This window comes from Oncorhynchus nerka, linkage group LG21 (assembly GCF_034236695.1).
Source record: "Oncorhynchus nerka isolate Pitt River linkage group LG21, Oner_Uvic_2.0, whole genome shotgun sequence".
In the NCBI taxonomy this organism is placed as follows: domain Eukaryota; kingdom Metazoa; phylum Chordata; class Actinopteri; order Salmoniformes; family Salmonidae; genus Oncorhynchus; species Oncorhynchus nerka.
The window spans coordinates 6205641-6231887 of NC_088416.1; the positions used below are offsets into that span (position 1 = coordinate 6205641).

General features: G+C 47.6%; 1 pseudogene; it reads left to right on the forward strand.

Annotated features, from left to right (window-relative positions):
• LOC115104406 (neuronal-specific septin-3-like) overlaps positions 1-20570 on the forward strand; it is a 58669-nt pseudogene extending 38099 nt beyond the window's left edge.
• Positions 20571-26247: the final 5677 nt, after the last annotated feature.

A 26247-nucleotide genomic window follows, 5' to 3' on the forward strand; every position in this document is an offset into this window, starting at 1 on the left:
TTACTGTTAGATATTACTGTTAGATATTACTGTTAGATATTACTGTTAGATATTGCCTTGTTAGATTAATACCGCACTGCTGTAGCTCGAAACACAAGCATTTCGCGACACCCACAATAACATGTGTATTTGACCCAATAAAATGAGATTTGTCAGTGGTCACTGTCACTGAGAGTGAAACTGATCGTTCTCGTCTGTTGTGCCAGTCAAACAGGAACAAAGAATTCAGACAGCAGATTCTCAGGCCTGAGTAATGTAACTGCCATCAGCACCCATTTTCTCCTTTCTTTCTCTGTGTGTGTGTGTGTGTGTGTGTGTACACAGACGTTACCCACCAGATGGCACAGGGGGAGCTGGCATTGTGGTACCCAGGGGTGGGATGGCTCATAGACCCTTAATATGCCACCAGTGCCGGTTTGTATCCTGTCTCTTTCTTAGAGAGGCTGCTTCCTGCACTTCCTTACTCTTTTTTAAAAATGTATTTTAGTTAACTCTTATTTTACCAGATAAGTTGACTGTACATATCTAATTTATGGCAATGACCTGGGGAATAGTTACAGGGGAGAGGAGGGGGATGAATGAGCCAATTGGAAGCTAGGGATGATTAGGTGGCCATGATGTTATGAGGGCCAGATTGTGAATTTAGCCAGGACACCGGGGTTAACACCCCTACTCTTACGATAAGTACCATGGGCTCTTTAGTGACCACAGAGAGTCTTTATTTAAGACAGCACCCTACACAGGGCAATCTCCCCAATCACTTCCCTGGGGTATTGGGATATATGTTTTTGGGGGGACCAGAGGAAAGAGGGCCTCCTACTGGCCCTCCAACACCACTTCCAGCAGCATCTGGTCTCCCATCCAGGTCCCGACCATAACCAACCCTGTTTAGCTTCAGAGGCAAACCAGCAATGGCAGGCAGGTAGGCAGGCAGGTAGGCAGGCAGGGAGGTAGGCAGGCAGGCAGGCAGGGAGGTAGGCAGGCAGGCAGGCAGGCAGGTAGGCAGGCAGGCAGGCAGGGAGGCGCCACAACATCAACAAAGGCCCTGTACATGCCACTGTGTCATGCTTTCCCTCCCCCTTTAACATCAAGTGAGCACTCTGTGTGTACTTCTACATCTTATTCCCACTACAGGGGATTGTCTGTTCAACAGGAATAGCAGCACATCTGCTCTTACATACAGTAGGGGCGGTTTCATCCGACCAAAGGGTTCACATTTCCCCATTTGATCGAATGTTTAATGTGAGCTTAATGAAGGCGCATAAAGAAGTTGAAGAGTGCTGAGTGTTGAGGGAACATAAAAACAAAACCCAGTACTCTGACGGTGGTGTGTGTTGATTGATGACGGTAAAGAGGCACTGCTTTTTCGTCTATGAAGTTCATGTTCCCAGGACGTTTCAGCCAAGCCGCTCTGCGGTGTCTTAGCCTCCATCAATCATCACAGGGTCTGGGAAACCGAAGGTCGAGACTGCAGCTCCACACAGATGCCGGCTAGTGAAGGTGTGGTCCATCCTCACCGGCACCACCTACTCATTCCCTTCTATTGGTGTCGTCTCGCTCGGACTATTAGTGGAGAAGAAACGGGCATTCCGTTCAGAGATTCCCAGGCGTTCCGATGATTCTACTGGGAGTCCTACATTCTGGGGTGTGGGTTTTTGAAGGGTGTGTGGGTGGGAAGTGTGTGTAGGTGACGTATGCGTGTGTGGTAGTTACTGGGCGAGGGTCCCGTTTGGCACTGAAATTCTAGCTCCGATAGACCAGTTGGGAACACTGTTTATTAAAAGTTTATTACCAGCACTTTTCCCAGGGCTTCCATGTGGAAAGTCTAGTAGTTCCCAGTCCAAATAAACGAAAGCTCCTGCTGTAATGGTTCCACAACATGCTTACGCATTGTGCAGAAAGCCATCGGAGAAGTTTCTACACGTGACATTAAATTTAGTGTCAGATCGGAGGCGGCGTGTTTTATGGGCACGCTCACAATTGTCGTTATCAGACAGGGACAGGAAATGAGGCGCAGTGTGACAATGACTTCCGGTGTGCAAGGTGGAACCAAACGCAAGACTTGAATCATCAGGCCCGGCGAGCTAAAGCGAGAGGATGTGGATGCGAGTGTGATGAACAGGAAACCCAGAGACTGCGGTGAAGGTTTCCACTGTAAAGACTGACCTGGCTGTTGATGCTCAACCCATATTCATCAGGTCAACGGGCACACCGCCGACAAGGGGCAGGGTGAGGTGGTTACAATGACCTGTCACAGGCCGCTAGAGCTGACGTTGTCAAACTCGAAAGGGAGTCCCACTTTCTCTCCTACTGTGAGTGCATGGACACAAACTAGAATGTGAAGCACTGGAAACGACAGCCACAGTTCCCCCTTATCTGGAGCATGTTGATAGTGGTCCGTGTTTACAGGATATGGACATTTTGTCTCGAGGTTTGTCTGTGGATCTTCTGATCGCATGTTTGAATTCATTCACAGCTATTTTGCTGGCTGTGATTACGCCTCTGTCTGTGGTTTTGGAGTGTCTGTAAACCTCGAGCAGTAGATGATACCAGAGCACGCTGTCAAAGGGAAAAACACCCAACTGTCTCCTCCCACGACGCCGGGGCTAACGTTGTGTGTGTGTGTGTGTGTGTGTGTGTGCATGCAACAGTTGAAAGTAGCTTATTGTCTGTTCAGTAGGCTCGTCCAGACACTGCTTTGGCAGTTAGCCTTGCTACGATAGGCAGTCATACCTTCTCTTCAACGACTTTGGATTATCTGAGGTCTACTTCACTGTACTTTTCATCTACCTGCCTCCCAGTCACTCACTCAGGTGAGTGGTAACTTGTAACTGCTACTATTCTACAACACGAGTCTGTGTACTTTTAATTTTTTATATATTTTTTTGTAGTTTGAAATATTGTGAGCACTACATCCACTTTACAGCTGCAGCTTGCCGCCACTGTTCACCACAACACACGCATGTACGTCTTCAGATTTATGTGACGTAGGGGAGCAGATGTGTTTTGTCCACTGTTCTGTGTGTAATTTATTGGGCTGTAGTCTATAGGTTGTTGGCTGCATCACACAGTTTAATTCCTCAGGGATCCGTGTTTGACAGTTGGGTGTGGACAGAGACGGGGAGGGGGGGGGGGGGGGTGTTGGTGTATGCAGTGTTGGTGTATGCAGTGTTGGTGTATGAGTGTATTTTCCTGTGGCTACAGTTGGACTCTTGTTAAGAGTCTGAGTTATTGTGTGAGGTGGGGTGTTAACCGTCATACCCAGAGCATGTTATTCACCAAACATGCCACTACCGTTGTGTAGAATCAAAAGTAAGTGAACTGTCGTGATATCTACTCATTGATCAGCAGCTACAGTGATGAGTGAGATGGAACTCCCCTATATAAAATGTTCCATGCTGAACACTGATATCTCTCTCTCTCTCTCTCTCTCTCTCTCTCTCTCACATCATCAGGGTCAGAGGTCAAGCCGAGCCACAGCAACATGTCCACCCCGCCGCACCCGCAACCCCCTGCCAAGGGAGCGTCACATGGCGCTGGTGACTTCAGCTACGTGGGCATCGATGCCATCCTGGAGCAGATGAGGAGGAAGGCCATGAAACAGGGCTTTGAGCTCAACATCATGATCGTCGGTGAGTGGTGTTGAACAGCGAATAAACACAAGCAAAACACACACGCGCGTGCAACACACACCCTTTTGAGATCATGAATGTGAGTGAATGGTTTTAAACACACACACACACGTCCTCACCATCACATCCTCACCATCACATCTGTTACATCCACCCATCCCCAGAGAGAGAGGCTTTCTTTTCTAAACACTGCATTTTAAATGAGATTGGTACACACTACACATAGTGGCATGCATCCTTCAGTACAAAAGAAAGCTGTCAGGCAGAGAGATGATGGAGTAATGATGCCCATTAATGGTGACGAGCTCTAGCACACACCACTCTGCCCTCAGCTCACCACAGCTCGCGCGTGTCTCAGTCACCAGATCTCAACCGAATTGAACAGTGGCGCCTGAGACGGCGCTTTCCGTCAACAAAACACCAAATGATGGAATTTCCCGTGGAAGAATGGTGCCGCATCCCTCCAACAGAGTTCCAGACACTTGTAGAATCTATGCCAAGGTGCATTGAAGGTGTTCTGGCTCGTGGTGCCCCAACGCCCTATTAAGACACTTTATGTTGGTGTTTCCTTTATTTTGACAGTTACCTGTACTTTACCACGGTGAGAAGTGACTGAAGCTACGAAGAGCATGTTGAAGGACCTCGAGTCTCTCTTCCCAGCTTAGATGTCTCTGTGTTTGCGTGGCTGTCGGAGGGGATGGTGGTAGAGTAGAGCGCGGAGATACACACACACACAGTATGTTTGTATAGGAGCCCTGCGGGAGTGTGTTTTGTATACATACTAGCTGTCATAGTGGTTCATTGGAATGTTTTTGTTTAAAATAAAGGTGGCATCTCAAGGTACCAAGTCAACGAAGACCCTTCTGGGCAAGGTCAAAAACGATTACTTTCTCTCATGGCCATCATGTAGGAAGAGCAATTCAATTAAAAAAAGACTTCCATGTTCTCTGACTAGGCTATATCTTTCTCTTGTCGGCATGTCGTCATTGATATGCATCACAATCCTCATAGTTGTTTTCGGGCAAATTGCAGCATTCAGTCAGCGCTTACGTCAGAGACGTCAGAAACGTGTGCCCACTTGAAGTGGAGTGGTAACGTCGGAGAAAGGCAGACCTCTAGTGAATGGGATAGTTTATGAGCTAAGGGTATGTTGTGCAAATAGTGTGCATACAGTGGGGAGAAGAAGTATTTGATACACTGCCGATTTTGCAGATTTTCCTACTTACAAAGCATGTAGAGGTCTGTAGTTTTTATCATAGGTACACTTCAACTGTGAGAGACGGAATCTAAAACAAAAATATAGAAAATCACATTGTATGATTTTTAAGTAATTAATTTGCATTTTATTGCATGACATAAGTATTTGATCACCTATCAACCAGTAAGAATTCCGGCTCTCACAGACCTATTAGTTTTTCTTTAAGAAGCCCTCCTGTTCTCCACTCATTACCTGTATTAACTGCACCTGTTTGAACTCGTTACCGGTATAAAAGACACCTGTCCACACACTCAATCAAACAGACTCCAACCTCTCCACAATGGCCAAAACCAGAAAGCTGTGTAAGGACAGGACATGGTCAATGACCTGAAGAGAGCTGGGACCACAGTCTCAAAGAAAACCATTAGTAACACACTACGCCGTCATGGATTAAAATCCTGCAGCGCACGCAAGGTCCCCCTGCTCAAGCCAGCGCATGTCCAGGCCCATCTGAAGTTTGCCAATGACCATCTGGATGATCCAGAAGAGGAATGGGAGAAGGTCATGTGACAAAAGTAGAGTTTTTTTTGGTCTAAACTCCACTCGCCGTGTTTGGAGGAAGAAGAAGGATGAGTACAACCGCAAGAACACCAACCCAACCGTGAAGCATGGAGGTGGAAAAATCATTCTTTGGGGATGCTTTTCTGCAAAAGGGACAGGACGACTGCTCCGTATTGAGGGGAGGATGGATGGGGCCATGTATCGTGAGATCTTGGCAAACAACCTCCTTCCCTCAGTAAGAGCATTGGAGATGGATCGTGGCTGGGTCTTCCAACATGACAACGACCCGAAACACACAGCCAGGGCAACTAAGGAGTGGCTCCATAAGAAGCATCTCAAGGTCCTGGAGTGGCCTAGCCAGTCTCCAGACCTGAATCCAATAGAAAATCTTTGGAGGGAGCTGAAAGTCCGTACTGCCCAGCGACAGCCCCGAAACCTGAAGGATCTGGAGAAGGTCTGTATGGAGGAGTGGGCCAAATCCCTGCTGCAGTGTGTGCAAACCTGGTCAAGAACTACAGGAAACGTATGATCTCTGTAATTGCAAACAGGTTTCTGTACCAAATATTAATTTCTGCTCTTCTGATGTATCAAATACGTATGTCATGCAATAAAATGCTAATTAATTACTTCAAAATCATACAATGTGATTTTCAGGATTTTTGTTTTAGATTCCGCCTCTCACAGTTGAAGTGTACCTATGATAAAAATTACAGACTTCCACATGCTTTGTAAGTAGGAAAACCTGCAAAATCGTCAGTGTATCAAATACTTGTTCTCCCCACTGTACATGTTATAGTGGCTATTGGTGGTGGGGGGTGCAGGACAGAGTTTGACACAGCAGCAGTACTCTCTGTCCCTCTCTAAAGGCATTGTGTGAAAGGTCAGTGGAGATGTAACTCAGACTCGTAAGGCCTCTCTGTGAGATGTATGACCCTAATCCCAGCCCTGAAGCCCCTTAGACCGCAGCAGTGTCCCCGATGCGTAAAGGTTAATGAAGCTGGCACGGCCGGTGCTGCCGATGCCTGCTGCTAATGGATGCCTATGGGGAGATGGCGGGATCAATCAAATGTATTTATAAAGCTCTTTTTACATCAGCAGTTGTCACAAAGTGCTTATACAGAAACCCAGACTAAAACAGCAAGCAATGCAGATGTAGAAGCACAGTGGCTAGGAAAAACTCCCTAGAAAGGCAGGAACCTAGGAAGAAACCTAGAGAAGAACCAGGCTCTGAGGGGTGGCCAGTCCTCTTCTGGGTCTTGGTGAGGAGTGTGTGGCCCTACAGCAGGCTGGAATGACCCTACAGCTGGCTGGAATGACCCTATAGCAGGCTGGAATGACCCTACAGCAGGCTGGAATGACCCTACAGCAGGCTGGAATGACCCTACAGCAGGCTGGAATGACCCTACAGCTGGCTAGACTGACCCTATAGCAGGCTGGAATGACCCTACAGCTGGCTAGAATGACCCTATAGCAGGCTGGAATGACCCTACAGCTGGCTAGAATGACCCTATAGCAGGCTGGAATGACCCTATAGCAGGCTGGAATGACCCTACAGCTGGCTAGAATGACCCTATAGCAGGCTGGAATGACCCTACAGCTGGCTAGAATGACCCTATAGCAGGCTGGAATGACCCTACAGCTGGCTAGAATGACCCTATAGCAGGCTGGAATGACCCTATAGCAGGCTGGAATGACCCTACAGCTGGCTAGAATGACCCTATAGCAGGCTGGAATGACCCTACAGCTGGCTAGAATGACCCTATAGCAGGCTGGAATGACCCTACAGCTGGCTAGAATGACCCTATAGCAGGCTGGAATGACCCTACAGCTGGCTAGAATGACCCTATAGCAGGCTGGAATGACCCTACAGCAGGCTGGAATGACCCTACAGCAGGCTGGAATGACCCTACAGCAGGCTGGAATGACCCTATAGCAGGCTGGAATGACCCTACAGCAGGCTGGAATGACCCTATAGCAGGCTGGAATGACCCTACAGCAGGCTGGAATGACCCTATAGCAGGCTGGAATGACCCTATAGCAGGCTGGAATGACCCTATAGCAGGCTGGAATGACCCTATAGCTGGCTAGAATGGCCCTATAGCAGGCTGGAATGGCCCTATAGCAGGCTGGAATGACCCTACAGCAGGCTGGAATGGCCCTACAGCAGGCTGGAATGGCCCTATAGCAGGCTGGAATGGCCCTATAGCAGGCTGGAATGACCCTACAGCAGGCTGGAATGACCCTACAGCAGGCTAGAATGGCCCTACAGCAGGCTGGAATGACCCTATAGCAGGCTGGAATGATCCTACAGCAGGCTGGAATGACCCTACAGCAGGCTGGAATGACCCTACAGCTGGCTGGAATGACCCTACAGCTGGCTGGAATGACCCTACAGCTAGCTAGAATGACCCTATAGCAGGCTGGAATGACCCTACAGCTGGCTGGAATGACCCTATAGCAGGCTGGAATGACCCTACAGCTGTCTGGAATGGCCCTACAGCAGGCTGGAATGACCCTATAGCAGGCTGGAATGGCCCTACAGCAGGCTGGAATGGCCCTACAGCAGGCTAGAATGGCCCTACAGCAGGCTGGAATGGCCCTACAGCTGGCTAGAATGACCCTATAGCAGGCTGGAATGACCCTACAGCTGGCTAGAATGACCCTATAGCAGGCTGGAATGACCCTACAGCAGGCTGGAATGACCCTACAGCAGGCTGGAATGACCGTACAGCTGGCTGGAATGACCCTACAGCTGGCTGGAATGACCCTATAGCAGGCTGGAATGACCCTACAGCAGGCTGGAATGGCCCTACAGCAGGCTAGAATGGCCCTACAGCAGGCTGGAATGACCCTACAGCAGGCTAGAATGTTTCTCGTCTTTCACAATTTGTGTGCAATCTGTTCAGAGTCAGGAAAGCTATTGCACATTCACGACAGGTGAGAAGAGCCTCATGGTTGAGGAGAAGCCCCTCTCTGTTTGTGTGTCCAGACCTATAGTTCACCTCCTGTGTTGGTCTCTAACAGGTCAGAGTGGTCTGGGGAAGTCGACCCTGATGAACACCCTGTTCAAGTCTAAGGTCAGCAGGAAGTCTGTGGTGTCCACCCCCGAGGAGAGGATCCCCAAGACCATCGAGATCAAGTCCATCAGCCACGGTAACACACACACACACACACACACACATACGGTTCTGTGGTAATCAGTATACATTTAGCAATGTAATACATGTCATGGATTTCTCCTGTGTCTCTCTCTGTCTAGACATCGAAGAGAAGGGCGTGAGGATGAAACTAACGGTAATCGACACTCCCGGCTTTGGGGACCACATCAACAACGAGAACTGGTGAGTTGCAGTTTTTCATTTTTATCCCTTACCACAGAGTGAATGACTGGGTCGTCGCCTGTCTGTGAACTCCATTTCCCATGTGACCCCCCCCCCATCAGCTGGCAGCCAATCATGAAGTTCATCAATGACCAGTATGAGCAGTACCTACAGGAGGAGATCAACATCAACAGGAAGAAGAGGATCCCAGACTCACGGGTTCACTGCTGCATGTACTTCATACCACCTACTGGACACTGGTGAGTTATGGACACACTCTCTCTCTCTCTCTCTCTCTCGCTCTCTCTCTCTCTCTCTCTCTCTCTCACACACACACTCTGTTTGTCTGGGACTTCACCACTTCCTCTAGCCTGCCCCCCTTTTCTCTCGACCGCTTGTGGACGTCATCTTGTCCACCGAGACTCAGAGGTATCGCTTTGGGAATCAGCTTTCACAAAGACTCAGATGCTATAGTACCCAAACGTATAGACTGTGAAAGCAAAACAATGAGTGCCAGGGAGACTAAGACCATGTATGTACAACAAAGCGTTTAGGATACATTTGTGTATTTGACCAGGAACCGCGGCCGTGGCAAATTTGAGAGATATTAACTAACTGAAATATAAACATCAAAATCCTCGACATTCATGCAAAGTTAAAAGCATTTTATTCTAATCGACGGGGAAGTCGTTAAGTGGCTTCAGTCTGTCTCAGAGCATGTAAAGATTCTGTCAAGGTCCTGCAGTCTTCTAGATGTGTATGCATTACTAATAGAATCGTTTTTAAACACCCAGGTGGTGGCTGTTTGCCCATTAGTTATTCTCAGGAGTGTATTGAGTGTGTGTATCCCACTGTTTGACACACTCTCTCACCTCCTTGTGACACCACAGCTGCATTGTGTGTGTGTGTGTGTGTATGTGTGTGTGTGTGTGTGTGTGTGTGTGTGGCAGCTCTACAGTCAGTGCATTGTCCAGACCCTCTTTCGCAAAGCACGAGCCAAGGCTTTTTCCCTCGTTCTCTCTCGTCCCAAAAGCTAAAATGCCTCTCTTCTCCTGCCAGTCCCCTCCCTCTCTAACCCCCTTGACCTTGAGTGCCCCATAGATTTGTTGCGCTGTGTAACAAATGACCTCCTGTTACCTATTTTAGTCCACTACTATTGACCAGGGCCCCTATGTCTCTGGTCAAAAGTAGGGAACTACATAGGGATTAGGATGCTCTGTATAGGGAATAAGATGCCATTTTGGCCGCACCTGTTTTCAATGGAAGTGCATAGCAGCCGTTGACTGAATGGTTGACCGGCACTCCTCCCCTCTAGGCTGTCCTCGTGTTACCTCGTGAAGGATGCCTTCCTTGAGAACTACCAGGGTAACCCGCGGTTACGCCAGGCAATGTTGCACTTGGACTCTCTTGACCCGTGAGGGGTTTTTATTTAAGGCATCGGAGAAAGTGGAGGGAAGAGAGCAGTTTACGGTGCAGTCCCCCCCCCTTCCTCTACATGGTTGCTTCCATTTTGACCACAGAACAGAGTTAGCACTGACAGCTCAGCCCTCCCTCTGCAGACACAGCTACCAAGTTGACTATTTCCCTTTTTGAAGTGGAGAATTTGAGCATATGGCGTCTCTCTGTGTGCATAAATATGTACGGTACATATGTTTAGTGTGTAGAAGTGCATTTTGTGTGTTGACCTTTTTGTTGATAATTTCCCATTTTAAGTGAAGAACTTGGGAGTCTAGCTATATTGTGTGTGCACATGGTGCATGTCTATGTGTGTGTGTTGACATGTGCGTGTCTATCTGTGGTATGTGTGTGCGTTGACCGATATGTGATTCACACGTGCTGTGCGTCAATTTGAACCTCGGTCGGTCTTGTCTTTTTTTTCCGGAGCGCGTGAACATTTTCTCAGTCGAACATCTACACTGTACCTGTGTACAGTAGGCCTACATACCACTGATGCACGTGTGTGTCTGACTTACAGTCCACAAAGCCGAGGTCACGGTCCCTGAGGGGACAGGAGATCAAATTATAGGCGGAGTCAAGGAGAGCTGCAGCAGGGGATCGTTGACCTATTGGGGGGGGGGGGGGATCTCTCTCTCACACTCTCCTTCTTTCTTTTTATTTCCCTATACCATGAAGTGGTGTTGACTGTCTGTCTCTGTCGCTCCTCGCTCTCTCTCTCTTACCATGTCACGTGGGTCTCTCTCAGTATGACGTGCATTGACACGCGTAGTGTTCTGTTCCCGCCCCCTTCAGTGTGCCTGTCTCTCCTCTCTCCTGAGGGGGCCCCTCTATAGTCCAGCTGCTCCAGGTCTTTGAACCAGGGTGACCCAGCATGGCTGGGATAATTGGAGGGGAGAGGAGAGCAGAAGGAGAGGAGCTGGAGAGGGGAACAACCAGAGGCATTACTGCCAGCCAGGCAGAGAGTGGTGATGCCATAGGAAAGAGAGACTGAAAAGAGATTTGGGGGAAAAGAGAGGGAGCTATGGCGGTGCTCATACAATTATCAGAAATGCAGAATTAGCAGAGAGCCCACTCTGTAAATGTGATGTACTTGTATAGAGTATTGTTCCACACTGTATGTCTTAAAATGAACAGCATCAAAAAAGGGTAGTGTTTAGATATTCATATTCATATTTTCAACGTTGAATGAATGAATGTGAAAATGTGTATTTCAGAATCTAGACGTACGGAACAACCAGAGGCCCTGCCAGGGTAGCTATTGCCTGAACATTCCCATGCATTCTCCTCTGATAGAGAACAGAGAGGAGAGAGGATGGGGAAGAGATAAGGTTTATAGGAGGACAGACGAGTAGAGAAGCTCTGAAGACTTAGTAGGATGCACAAGCTTTGTGTGAGTGGTTAGTTGAGGACAATATCTCTCATCACATGATGCTCAATATAGATATGTATTCAATTGCGTTATCCAACACGTTTCACCTCCTAAAACTGCCGTCCATGACAAATCTTGAGACGACCTTTATATGTTTGCAGGCTTATATCAGTTTCGGTTCATAACCATTTTGTGTTTAACCTTGGAAAGATTAGTCTTTTAAATTTGAGAATTAGGATTATACTGGCACACTGCTGCAAAATCACATTGTCATCGATCAGAAAATAATAGACAATGGACCATCATTGCCCCCTAGTGGTATATCTGTCTCATAACATCCATGACTGAAAGTCTTCAGTGGATGTGACATTCATTGCCCCACAACTGCTCTATCATACGTCTGAAAAGAAATGTCCTTTGTGATTGAATACACGTTTTGGACATGTTTTAAATTATACCACAGTGCTGCATTACAATATAACCTACAGGACGTTTTGCTAGCACAGACTGGAATATGTTCCGGGATCCTAATGATGTCATTGAGGAGTACACCACATCAGTCACTGGATTCATCAAGAAGTGCATTGATGACGTTGTTCCCACAGTGACTGTACGTACATACCCCAACCAGAAGCCATGGATTACAGGCAACATCTGCACTGCGCTAAAGGGTAGAGCTGCCGCTTTCAAGGTGCGGGACTCTAACCCGGAAGCTTATATGAGATCCTGCTATGCCTTCCAAGGAACCATCAAACAGTCAAGGCATCAATACAGGACAGAGGTTGAATCGTACCACATCGGCTCCGACGCTCGTCGGATGTGGCAGGGCTTGCAAATTATTACAGACTACAAAGGGAAGCACAGCCACAAGCTGCCCAGTGACACGAGCCTACCAGACAAGCTAAATTACTTCTATGCTCGCTTCAAGGCAAGTAACATGAGAGCATCAGTGTTCCGGACGACTGCGTGATCACACTCTCCGTCGCCGACGTGAGTAAGACCTGTAAACAGGTCAACATTCACAAGGCCAGAGGGCCAGACGCATTACCAGGACGTGTACTCCGAGCATACGCTGACCAACTGGCAAGTGTCTTCACTGACATGTTCAACCTCTCCCTGACAGAATCTGTAATACCAACATGTTTCAAGCAGACCACCATAGTCCCTGTGCCCAACACTAAGGTAACCTGCCTAAATGACTACCGACCCGTACCACTCACGTCTGTAGCCATGAAGTCCTGCGAAAGGCTGGTCATAGCTCACATCAATACCATTATTCAAGAAACCCTAGACCCACTTCAATTCACATATCCGCCTCAACAGATCCACAGATGGCGCAATCTCTATTGCACTCCACACTGCCCTTTCCCACCTGGACAAAAGGAACACCTATGTGAGACTACAGCTCAGCGTTCAGTGGCATAGCGCCCTCAAAGCTCATCGCTAAGCTAAGTACCCTGGGACTGAACACCTCCATCTGCAACTGGATCCTGGACTTCCTGACAGGTTGCCCCCAGGTGGTAAGGGTAGGTAATCTGCCATGCTGATCCTCAACACGTGTGCTCCTCATGGGTGCATGCTCGGTCCCCTCCTGTACTCCCTGTTCACTCATGACTGCATGGCCAGGCACGACTTCAACACCATCATCAAGTTTGCAGATGACACAGTGGTAGGCCTGATCACCAACAACGATGAGACAGCCTATAGGGAGGAGGTCAGAGACCTGGCCGTGTGGTGCCGGAACAGCAACCTCTCCCTCAACTTGATCAAGACAAAGGAGATGATTGTGGACTACAGGAAAAGGAGGACTGAGCACGCCCCCATTCTCATCGACGGGGCTGCAGTGGAGCAGGTTGAGAGCTTCAAGTTCCTTGGTGTCCACATCACCAACAAACTATCATGGTCCAAACACACCAAGACCGTTGTGAAGAGGGCACGACAAAGCCTATTCCCCCTCAGGAGACTGAAAAGATTTGGCATGTGTCCTCAGATTCTCAAAAGGTTCAACAGCTGCACCATCGAGAGCATCCTGAGAGCAAAATTGGTTACATCACTGCCTGGTATGGCAACCACTCGGCCTCGGAACGCAAGGCACCTACTAAGGGTAGTGCGTGGGGACAAGCTTCCCGCCATCCAGGACCTCTATACCAGGCGGTGTCAGAGGAAGGCCCTAAAAATTGACGCCAGCAACCCTAGTCATAGACTGTTCTCTCTGCTACCGCACGGCAAGAGGTACCGGAGTGCAAGTCCAAAACGCTTCTTAACAGCTTCTACCCCCAAGCCATAAGACTCCTGAACAGCTAATCAAAGGGCTACCCAGACCCCTCTTTCACGCTGCTGCTCATCTCTGTTTATTATCTATACATAGTCACTTTAACTCTACCTACATGTACATATTACCTCGACTAACCGGTTCTCCCGCACATTAACTCTGTACCGGTACCCCCTGTATATTGCCTCACTATTGTTATTTTACTGTTGCTGTTTAATTATTTGTTATTTTTATTTTCAATTTTTCCACTTATCTATTTTATACTTAACCCCCCCATGTTGTCTCTCTCCAGTCTGAGGCCCCTGGATGTGGAGTTTATGAGTCGTCTGAGCAAAGTGGTCAACATAGTCCCTGTCATCGCTAAGGCAGACACACTCACCCTGGAGGAGAGGGACTTCTTCAAACAGACGGTAAGGTGTGTGTGTGTGATGTGTATACATGCACGTGTGTGTACACAAAAAGCCTATGACGTTGATCTGTAGATTTGCTTTTAAACTAGTCCCTTTTGCACTACAACAACCTGACCTGGGCTGACGTTAGGCCTTTACAGCAAGGTAGAAACAGGGTAACGAGAGGGTAAGATCACACACACACACACAGACAGGGTAACGAGAGAGGGTAAGATCACACACAGGCCAGTATGAAGCGATGCCAGGCATTACACACAGCAGCCATCTGGATAAACTACTGTACTCTGCCCAGTCTGGGGAGTAGTGGTATGAAACCCTGGAAAACTTAACGGATGTTTTTAGCCAGAAAGGAGCATTTTAAGAAGTGATTTATTTACAGTATTGCAGCTTTCTGTAAACCTCCGAGGCAGCTGACTCGTCTGCACAGATGCCAGGATGCCAGTTTACTGTAGCATATAGAGTCTCTTATTAGCAATAAGCTACTGGGTACAGGAGATGGAGAAACCACACAGGACCTCAGATGAGGAGTTCCCCTCCAGAGATCAGAGTAAGGTTTATGCAGCACTTGGTAGAGTATGTCTGGTAGCTGCTCGGTAGAGGCTGTCTGGTAGCTACTGGTAGAGTCTGTCTGGTAGGTGCTCGGTAGAGGTTGTCTGGTAGCTGCTCGGTAGAGGCTGTCTGGTAGCTGCACTGTAGAGGCTGTCTGGTAGCTGCTCGGTAGAGTCTGTCTGGTAGCTGCTCAGATGAGGGCTGTCTGCAGCTGCACTGTAGAGGCTGTCTGGTAGCTGCTCGGTAGAGGCTGTCTGGTAGCTGCTCGGTAGAGGCTGTCTGGTAGCTGCTCGGTAGAGGCTGTCTGGTAGCTGCTCGGTAGAGGCTGTCTGGTAGCTGCACGGTAGAGGCTGTCTGGTAGCTGCACGGTAGAGTCTGTCTGGTAGCTGCACGGTAGAGGCTGTCTGGTAGCTGCTCGGTAGAGTCTGTCTGGTAGCTGCTCGGTAGAGTCTGTCTGGTAGCTGCACTGTAGAGGCTGTCTGGTAGCTGCTCGGTAGAGGATGTCTGGTAGCTGCTCGGTAGAGTCTGTCTGGTAGCTGCTCGGTAGAGGCTGTCTGGAAGCTGCACTGTAGAGGCTGTCTGGTAGCTGCTCGGTAGAGGCTTGCTCGGTAGAGGCTGTCTGGTGGAGGTCCGTCAGTAGCTACTCCTCCGTGAAAGAAAGCGCAGCCCTTTCTGTTGATGGCTCATGTCTATGGTACAGAGGCCAATCCTGCTGATTTAGAATTCGATGGAATTCTCCGTTGCTGCTTTCTCATCCTGCTTTCTCTTGAAAGTTGCACCATACCAGGATACACAGGCCTCAATGACCTGCTTGGCTTAGTATTAAAAAGGCCTCTGCACCCCCCCCCCCTCTGTTCCAGTGTGTGTTTGGTGGTCAGCCTGGCAGAAGAAAAGAACACACACACACACACTCGAGGGACGCTAGTCTCCCCCTCTCTGGCATCCAGAGACAGAACTTTATTAATTCTGGAGGAGGAAACACGCTGGGCAACTTGGCTACAATTTTCCCCGACAACGGCCAATGAGAACAAGGGCAGGCGAGATGGAAGCTCTGGGGCTTGTAACCAGCTTGTTTTGGTTGGCTGCATTGGGCTGGGCCATGTACGACCCTGGGATTGTGATCTTAATTATTATTTTTTGACGTTTCTTCCTTGTTCTCTGTTCCCTGCAGCAGTTGACACGCAAAGGGAACCAGAGAGCTTTTTATTGTTTTATCCTCTGTGTCCACAGTTCGTTGGGGGCGTGCGTGTGTGTGTGTGTGTGTGTGTGTGTGTGTGCTCTGGTCACATTCCCCCGACTTTTGTAGGCTTATAATATAGGCCTAACACTGAGAAAGTTACAAGTTTCAACTTTCCAAGAAGTATAAACAGAGAAATTTACAAAACCTGTTCATCGTCGACCAAGTGGAAACTGTCAAAGTAGTAATTGTGAGCGGAACGGTCATTCATTTAAAGGCCATCACCGCTGGCAGGAGAAGCCTGTCATTCTCACTCTCTCGTCTGTCTTCCAGCCATTATAAAGACATAGAAGAAGGCGGCCATTTTGTAATCCTGGGTGTCTGGCTGTATATTTGTGTAATAGTGGTTAACCTCCACATCAACTCTCCATGTTAAGGATCATTAAAGATCATTTAACGTCAACACCAGCCTTAGCAGTGTTTACGGTGGACTCTGAGTGAGCTCCTCTAGAATTGAGGTTAGTCATTTCCTGTTCTGTTATATTTTCAGTCACGTTGACCTCATACTGGTCGAACAATCTGGCTATCTGCATGAATCATTTATCTTTTTTATTGTTGGCAGTTAGCCAGTGAAAGTTGAGTTGGAAGAATGAGTACCGGTAGGCTTATTTACTGTCGATGGATTCTGATGTGATACAAGTCTCAGCTTCCCTTCCCCCGGGCTTTCCCCTGGTGGTGAGTGAAAGGTGATGCACTGGGCAGGACACACACTCCTCCACCTCCCGGACTACCAGGGTGACTTGGTAGATGACATGAGGTGGAAACAGCCATTGTTTTTGCCCTGACTGCTGTTCTACAGTACATTTGATGTGATACTGCAACATGGTGTCAGATTGTGACGCCTTTCTGTTATATGTTTGTGCAGATCAGGGAAGGACTGCGAGCCAACGGGATCGACGTCTACCCCCAGGAAGAGTTTGACGAGGATTCTGATGACAGGATGATCAATGATAAGATCAGGGTGGGTTTACAGTGTGTGTATAGGCATGCAGAATCCCCCCCCCACACACACACACACACACACACTGACGCATGGATTCATTACAAAGCAATTGTTTGTCTTAAACTGTGTGTGTGGGTTCAGGAGATGATCCCATTTGCTGTGGTGGGGAGCAACCAGGAGTACCAGGTCAATGGAAAGAGGCTTCTGGGCAGAAAAACTAAGTGGGGAACCATAGAAGGTAATTCAACACACACACACACACACACACACACACAACCCTTACTATCCCTGTCAAACTAATCATGTCAAATGGGTTGAAGCAGATTTACTTGGCTGGACTGCACGGTACAGTGGAGAAACCATGCATACGTATGTTACTGCTGCCAGAACATGTTTAAATCCCGGCCAAATGATTGAGTCTTTTGTGACTATGAGCACGCGTTTCTCATATCCACGTTTCTCTGGTCTGTGACTAAAGACATTTCTGAATCACAGACCCCAGGAGGATTTACTGAGCCATCATTATCAAAAACACAGTGGGGGGAAAAGGAGAGAGAGCGAGTCACAGCTCCTTTTCACTGGAGGGCTGATTGTTTCCTTCCCAGAATGCACCTGGCCCCTTCAGGGCCCCTCTTGGCCCTTGGTGAATGCTCCTTTCATCACTCCACACTTGTATAGAACAACTATATTATTCTGGACCTCTATTCCTGTTAGGTCTGTTCAAAGAACCAACCAACCAGAGCTTAGCATACATAGCTTTCTAGTGTTCTGGTACTTCGTTCCTGTTCTGGAACTGTCAAGGTGTTCTTTAAACACCCATGGACTGTAATTGAACTCTAAGACAAAGGTGTGTTTGCGAGCACGGGTATGATAAGAGTGAGTAATGTGGTTGTCCCCTGGCTGTGGGAACAATGACTCTAACCCAGCCAGGCAGTCAGTGTGCTCAGGCGGAGTGAAGGAGGGCGTAAGGGAGGAAAGGATGAAGAGGGAGGGAGCAATCGGAGAGGAAGCTGCTGGGCACGTCTGCACCGATATCATAAATTAGGCCACAAGAGGAGGGAGGCCTGTGGGCCCAGGATTCTCATAGCCAGGACCTGGTTCTCCTCGTTCTCCTCCTCTCTCCTCCTTTCTTTCTGTCGTTCTCTTTTTCCTCTACCACTGCCCCAATGTCATTCTCTCTTTCTCACTATCGACCGTTCTTCCTCCCCCTCCTTCTCGTTCTATTAAGTCAGAGAGGGCTGGTGCCCAATACGGCAACATATACAACGTGTCGGTCTCTGTGTGTGGTTTGACGTGTTAGTCCCCTGTTTGCAATGGGTGGAGGAAAGTGTTTAAAAACCAGCCTGGTTGAGGAAGACCCACCACCACGTGAATTACTACACCCACCCACAGACTGTGGTGGTCACACAGCAGCACCCTCTTCTCCTCCCCCTCCTCTCCCCCGTCCCTCCCTAAGAGGGATGAAATGGAATGGAATTTCCTGTGCTGCGATTTCACATAAATAACGCTCCTTTTTCATTTTTTGTACTTGACATAATCGATCGTTCAAACATGGAAGAGTTTGTTAAACTGTCTGACTTGCCGAGGGAGCTGAGATGTGTTAAATTACTTGTAGTGGAAGGTGTCATCTTGATTTAATTAAGATGACACCTTTGACCTGTCTTTGGCGCAACACTCCCATCTTGTGGCAGAGTGTAGAATAGCACATGGCATTTAACTTGTTACGCACACCCTGATACACAACATATATGCTTACGTGGCTATTGTGTTGAATATGATTTGAGTAACTGTAAACAGAAAACACTTGCTGTTTATCCCATAGAATACAATTTCATTTTCTTTACTCTGTTTTTGCAGTTGAGAACATTGCGCACTGTGAGTTTGCCCACCTGCGAGACCTTCTCATCAGGTGAATATTACCGGGGTTTGAAGTGATGGCGATACTGTGTTTGAGCAGTGTTTGGATGATGCGTGACGTTTCTCTGGGTTACATTGCTCACTTAATCTTCATCTGTGTTTCCTCTCTGTCAGGACCCACATGCAGAACATCAAGGACATCACCAGTAGCATCCACTACGAGGTGTACCGTGTCCGCAGGCTAAACGAGACCGGCGCCCAGCCCAACGGCCAGCCACCCAACACACTGGTCAACCCACAGCCACAGCAGGCCAACGGGGTGGCAGCGCAGCACCAAGTCCTGACCCATGAGATGTAGACATCTGACCATCTGCGCACACACACAGACACACACACACACACGCATACACACACACACACACACACACACACACACACACCTTTAATGGCCGGCAACTGTGACACACCACATGCAAACACACCAAGTGACACACACATGACTCACACACACCCACCCATCCTAACTGGCCGATATGGACTGTACACACTCCAAAGAGGATTCCAATATCAAGTTGTATAACAATTTTTTACATGATCAACTGCCACAAAAGAGTTTCTGTTACCTGGAAGTTCTAGTGTAGCTCGTTGTAGGTCAGAGCTGTTGGGTAAACAGTACAAGATGTCCCCTAGGGAGATGGGATGCCACTGTATTCTAACACACAGAAGAAGTGTACAGACCAGCTATCTAAGTATAGCGGATCAATTAGCTTAACTAGAAATAACTGGCTGAAATGACCTGGTCTACGTTTTGGGTTGTGCTGTATAAGGTTGTCTAGATACTGGAGATATTAGGGTTTAGGTTCTTTGTATATTTTTGGACACATCTGCACTGCCCTGAAAAGCAGCAATGTAGTGTGGAGCAGCTTTGAAATCCCTTTGTCTTTTTCCATTGTGTTTTCATATGTTTAAGACCTCTTGCCAAACCATCCTGTCTATACCAATATGCCAATGTCATATGTTGTTAAACGTGTCATGTTAATGCATAAAGTGCATTTTACATTTACTGTTGTGTTATATTATTGTATTGTTTATTGTCTGGATGGTGGGGACGCAGGGAACAGACATCCCTATGCTCTCGGACCTTTCTCTAAACCAAATAAAATGTCCTTTCTGTTTTAAAGAGAAGCAAATATATAGAATTGATTTATAAATAGGTATTTATGCTTGTTATGTATTCACTTTTTAATTGAGTTTGATATTCATATAGCCTACACACTCCCATTGTTCTCAGAGAGTAGTTGTGTCAGAGATGGGAAATCTACAGAGATTCTCTTCGGTTGTATTTGCTTGCCCTCATACTTTATGTCCCCTTTATTTATAGGGAATTGTATGAATCTAGATTTATATTCTGTCTTTTTGGACATGATGCAGATTAGGACTACAGGGAGGTTGAATATGTTGCCTGTATACACAGTTTGAAATCATATTTAGTTCCCCTGACAGTTTTGCATTCTGGGTGTAGTCGACCTATAACTCCCTTATCTTCCCTACTATTCATCACTCAGCTAAAAACTCATGGACAGAGGTCAAAACCGAGAGTACTATTCATTCAGCAATGTAGCTCGGTAACATAAATGACAAAAGTTAATGCAATGTTTATTGTTGTATAGTTATTGTGTAACTTGTTATAGTATGATGAGAGTATGGTTTATCTTTGATATGCTATGTCAAAGAAATAAAGATTGATATTTTTATTGTTTACAATTGTCTTGATTGCCAATTCATTTCACCTGTGCAGGTGACTCTTCTCTTAACCAATCACAAAAGCCCCTTTGCGCAAGTGCAATTTGAAAGAAGGGTACCCCTTTATTTAGTTTGCCATCAAAGTTTAGGTTTTAGTGTCAAAGTGTCTTTGCAAAGTCATAATGGGGAAGACCAAGCTGCAAGTTATTTTAAACAATCTGTGGGTGAATTGATGTAAATACAATGTGTATTGGAGTTTTTTTTAATTTGATTTTACATCAAATTAGGGTCATTAGCGTGAGCTTAGTTTAGAATGAGTAGTAGTCATATTTTCACTGGTCCGTTTTAATCAGGTGACTGGATCTTTAAATGCCAATGTTTTTCATGTTTACAAGCTCATAGCCAAGGGCCCATAGACCAGCGTTTCCAAAACTTGGTCCTTGGGACCCCAGAGGGATGAACTTTTTGTTGTTTTGCCCTAGAACGACACCGCTGATTCAAGTAATGAACTCGTCATCAAACTTAGATTATTTTAATCCGCTATGTTGTGCTGGGGCATAAAGCCAAAACGTGTACCTCTTGGAGTCGACCAGGACCGAGTTTGGGAAATGTTGCCATAGACCGTTGAATGTTCAGGGCCGGGAATACAGTATTGTGTGTTATGTGTGAAGTGTGTTCTTGGAGTACACAGATGTCACATAACCCAGCATATGGCACAGGGGAAGCTGACTGGCACCGTCGTGGTATCCAGGGCTATAGATTGAACTTTAATATCATCATTAGTGCCTATTTGTATCCTGTCTCTTTCTCCGTTTTCAAAGGGGTTCTCAAACCTCTCCCCGGGGACCCCCAGCCGTTCCATGTATCTGAACTATTCCAGAGCTTTAACACCTGATTCAACTCGTTGACTACTCATCAAGCCCTTGACTTGTAGGTGAATCAGATGAGTTAGTTCAGGGCTACATCAAAATGGTGAAACGTCTGGCGGTTCCCCAGGAGAGGTTTTGAGAACCACTGCAGCAGGGGACCGTGCTCCACCTAGTGCCACACACCGAGTCACGTGTTTACACGCACACCCACAACGCACATTGTAGCCAGTTACACACACACACACACACACCACTTTACAGCTTCCCATCATTGTTCACCAAATGTCCTCCTGGGGAACGCAACAGTCTGAATCCAAACAAAATGAATGGCTATTGTAAGGCACGACGAGTTGAATATATATCTTCAGATTGATGCGACGCCAGGGAGCGGATGTGTTTCGTAAGCTGCTCTGTGTGATTTACTGATCTCTGCAGGTTGTTGGCTCGGTTTGATCCCTCGGGGATCTGGAATCTTCCATTTTAACAGGTTGTTGGCTCTGTTTGATCCCTCGGGGATCTGGAATCTTCCATTTTAGTAGGTTAAAGGAGGTCTGAGTCATTTCATTCAATGTTTTGTGTTGGAGTATGAGTGTTTAGTCCTGTGGCTACAGTTGGATTCTTGTTCGACATGGTTGTGGCTGAGTGGCATTTAATATGCACGTAGACACACACACACACACACACACTCCAGTTTGTTCTTTCATTACTCTCATGGAGCCCTTACCCCGAGTGCCCCTGAGATTGGTACACACTACACATTGTGGCATGCATCCTTCACTAGATGAAAGAAAGCTGTCAGGAAGAGATATGGTGGAGTAATGATGCCCATACTGTAACAAGCTCTAGCAGACTCTCGTTAAGAGAACATCAACCGCTCAAAAGGGCCAATTAAAAGCCACCACCAAATCTGTGCCCTTCACATACACATGATAGGGGCTCTTACAACTTCGCCTTTTTTAAATGTTGCATGCACTTCTTGTGTGGGTGTGTGGGTGCCTGCGTGTGTGTGTGTATGACCAGGATCATCAACTAGATTCAGCCGCGGGCCAATTATACCTTTTTTTTAAGTGGATGGTCAGGGGGCTGGAACATCATTACAAATCCTTTGTAGACTGCAAATTGACCCCAAAAAGCCCAAACGGATATAATATTTGACTAAAACATCATTTCAAACCTTGCTAATGTTTGTATGCGATTGAATATATCTATTTTTATTATGCTTGGGAATACTTCGTAACACATTTCCTGAATTAAAATCACTTGGAGCTGATTTGCTGGTGTTTTTAGTCTTATGTCCAATAACAAACTTGGGAGGCCAAATAAAATCCCCCAGTTGGGGCACCCTGGTTGTAGTATGAGTTAATTGTGTGCCAGTGGAGAGCCCGAGGCTAGGGAACGAGTAGCTACTTGTTATTGCTATCTTGTTGTTACCACTTCATTCTTTGTTTTGTTAATTTTTCTTTTTAACTCTGCGTCGTTGAGAAAGGGGTCATAAGTAAGCATTTCATGGTAAAGTCTACACTGTTGTGTTTGGCGCACGTTTTCGGGAAGATGGGCAGGGTCTCTGCTTTCCTGATGTTAGGTGGGGTAAAGATTGTCGTTGGGAGAAGGAGAAGAGGACCAAGGTGCAGCGTGGTAAGTATTCATAATACTTTTAATGAATACGAATATTTGAACAAAAAACAACATGACAAACGAACAGTTCTGCAAGGTGCAATACACACAAAACAGAAAACAACCACCCACAAACAAAAGTGGGAAAACAGGCTACCTAAGTATGGTTCTCAATCAGAGACAACAATTGACAGCTGACTCTGATTGGGAACCATATCAGGCCAAACACATAGAAATATAACACACAGAACAAAACATAGAATGCCCACCCCAACTCACGCCCTGACCAAACTAAAATAGAGACATAAAAAAGGAACTATGGTCAGGACGTGACAGTAACCCCCCGCATTTCACCGCGTTGCGGCTCTGGTGTAGGACGTAGACCCCACTCCACCTTAGTCCTGGCCCACTTAGGTGGCGCCTTTGGAGCGGCAACCCTCGCCGCCGACTGGGGACCCTTGCAGCGGGCCCCGAATAGACGGGAGACTCTGGCAGCGCCGGACAGGCGGGAGACTCTGGCAGCGCCGGACTGACGGGAGACTCTGGCAGCTCCTGACTGACGGGCGGCTCTGGCAGCTCCTGACTGACGGGCGGCTCTGGCAGCTCCGGACAGACGGACGGCTCTGGCAGCTCCGGACAGACGGGCGGCTCTGGCAGCTCCGGACAGACGGGCGGCTCTGGCAGCTCCGGACAGACGGGCGGCTCTGGCAGCTCCGGACAGACGGGCGGCTCCGGACAGACGGGCGGCTCTGGTAGCTCTGGACATGAGGGCGGCTCTGGCAGCTCCGGACAGGCCCTGGATGGACCGGGCTATGGGGGAGTACTGGAGATCTGGTGCATACTACTCGCACCTCTCCCTTAGGCTCAATGCCCACATTCGCCCGGCACGGGAGGAGCGCAGGCATAGGGTGAACTGCACCCTCCCAGCGCCCCGGAGACACAGCACGCAGAGCCGGTGCAGGATACCCTGGGCCGAAACGGCGTACCGGAGACCAAACACGCTGAGCTGGCACAATCCACCCTGGCTGGTTGCCCACTTTCGCATGGCACTTGCGGTGGGCTGGCCTATAGCGCTCCGGGCTATGAGCGCGTACTGGCGACACCGTGCGCTTCACGGCATAACACGGTGCCTGACAAGTACAACGCTGCTTTCGGTAAGCATGGGGAGTTGGCTCAGGTCTCCCCGTGTGCCCACCCAAAAATAATTGGGGGGGGGATGCCTCTCGTGCCTGTTGCGCTACCTTACCTCATATCGCCACCGCTCAGCTTTAGCTGCCCCCAGTTCTTTTTTGGGGCGGCGATATTCCCCAGCCTGTGCCCAGGGTCCCTTGCCGTCCAATATCTCCTCCCATGTCTTGAACCCTCTGCACCCTGTTACCATGCTGCTTGGTCCTTTCTGGCACAAGCGGGGAGCCCAGCCAATAGAGTTTCAGTAGTCCAGACAGGAGATGACAAGTGCCTAGATTAGGACCTGCACCGCTTCCTGTGTGAGGAAAGGTCGTACTCTATGGATGTTGTAGAGCATGAACCTGCAGGAGTGAGTCCCTGCTTTGATGTTTGCAGGGAATGACAGATTGTTGTCCATGGTCACACCAATGTTCTTTGAACTCTGGGAGGGGAACCCCATGGCGTCAACTGTGATGGAGAGGTCTTGGAGCGGGCAGGCCTTCCCCGCCGGAGCAAGAGTAGCTCCTTCTTGTTGAGCTTGAGGTGGTGGGCCGACTTCCAAGCTGAGATGTCTGCCAGGCACTCAGAGATGCATGTCGCCACCTGGGTGTCAGAAGGGGTGGGAAGGAGAAGAATAGTTGATAGGTGCAACTGTGAGGATATGATGGAGCCGAATGATTTGGTGTTTAGAAGAGAGGATCTAGAACTGAGCCCTGGGGGACACCGGTAGTGAGCACATGTGGTGCAGACACAGATCCTCTCCACGTCACCTGCTAGGAGCGACCTGCCAGGTAGGATGCAACCCAAGAGTGTGCAGAGCCTGAGCCAGCAGATGGATCTAGGAGGATGAGAACACACTGAGAAGTGATTGACGCTACAAAAGCATGTTGAAAGACCTTGAGTCTTTCTTCCCAGCTTAGATATCACTGTGTTTAAAGTTTAAAGTTTTAATGTCAGATGTGTGGAGTTGGTATAAATGTGTGTGTGCATGTTATGTGTCATGGAGTGTGAGTGTGTAGAGTCAGTGAAAAAATAAATTAAATACAAGGGCAAATTCATTCTGTTAGCTATAGCTTGGGGGTAGAAGCTGTTTAGGAGCCTGTTGGTGTCAGACTTGATGCACCGGTACCGTTAGCCAATTATTTATGTTTGCGTGGTGATGCTGGTAGAGAAGAGAGAATGCACACACATGCACGCACACACACACATAGTGTGCTTGTATAGGAGCCCTGTGGGAGTGTGTTTTATATACATACTAGGTGTCATAGTGGTTCTAAGGAGATCCTAAACCATTACAAATAGTGATTGGGGAATGTTGTTTAAAACAAGGGTGGCATCTCATGCCATCAAGTCAATGAAGACCTATCCGGGCAAGGTCAAAAAGTATTAATTCTCTCATTGCCGTCATGTATGAACTAGGAAGAGTGTGTGTGTGTGTGTGTATATGTGCGTGCGTGTCCGTCCGTCCGTCCAAAACTATAGCTAACTAACCCCTGGGTGTGGTGTCCACCCCCGAGGAAAGGATCCTCAAGACCATTGAGATCAAGCCCATCAGTCACGGTAACACACATACACACACACACACACACACACACACACATACGGTGGTGCCCAAAAATATTGACACCCTTGATAAAGATGAGCAAAAAATTACTTTATAAAATAAATAATTCTAATACTGAGCTATATTGTATGTTCAAAAAATGTGGAAATTATATTGTTTTATACTAATACAATGTCTCAGAGAGAATTTTTTAAACAATACATTTTATTCTGAAAACGTAGGGATCAAAGTGATTGACACCCCTGTTTTCAATACCTTGTCAATACCTTACCTTACCGAGAATAATGGCACTGAGCTTTTTTTGGAAACATGTTATGAGTTGGAGAACATATTGGGAGTGATCTTATACCATTCCTCCTTACAGATCCTTGATATCCTTTGTCTGCGCCAATGGACTGCCCTCTTTATTCAAACCACCGGTTTTCAATAGGTTTCAAGTCCAGAGACTGACATGGCCATTTCAAAATGTTGATGTGTGGCCAAT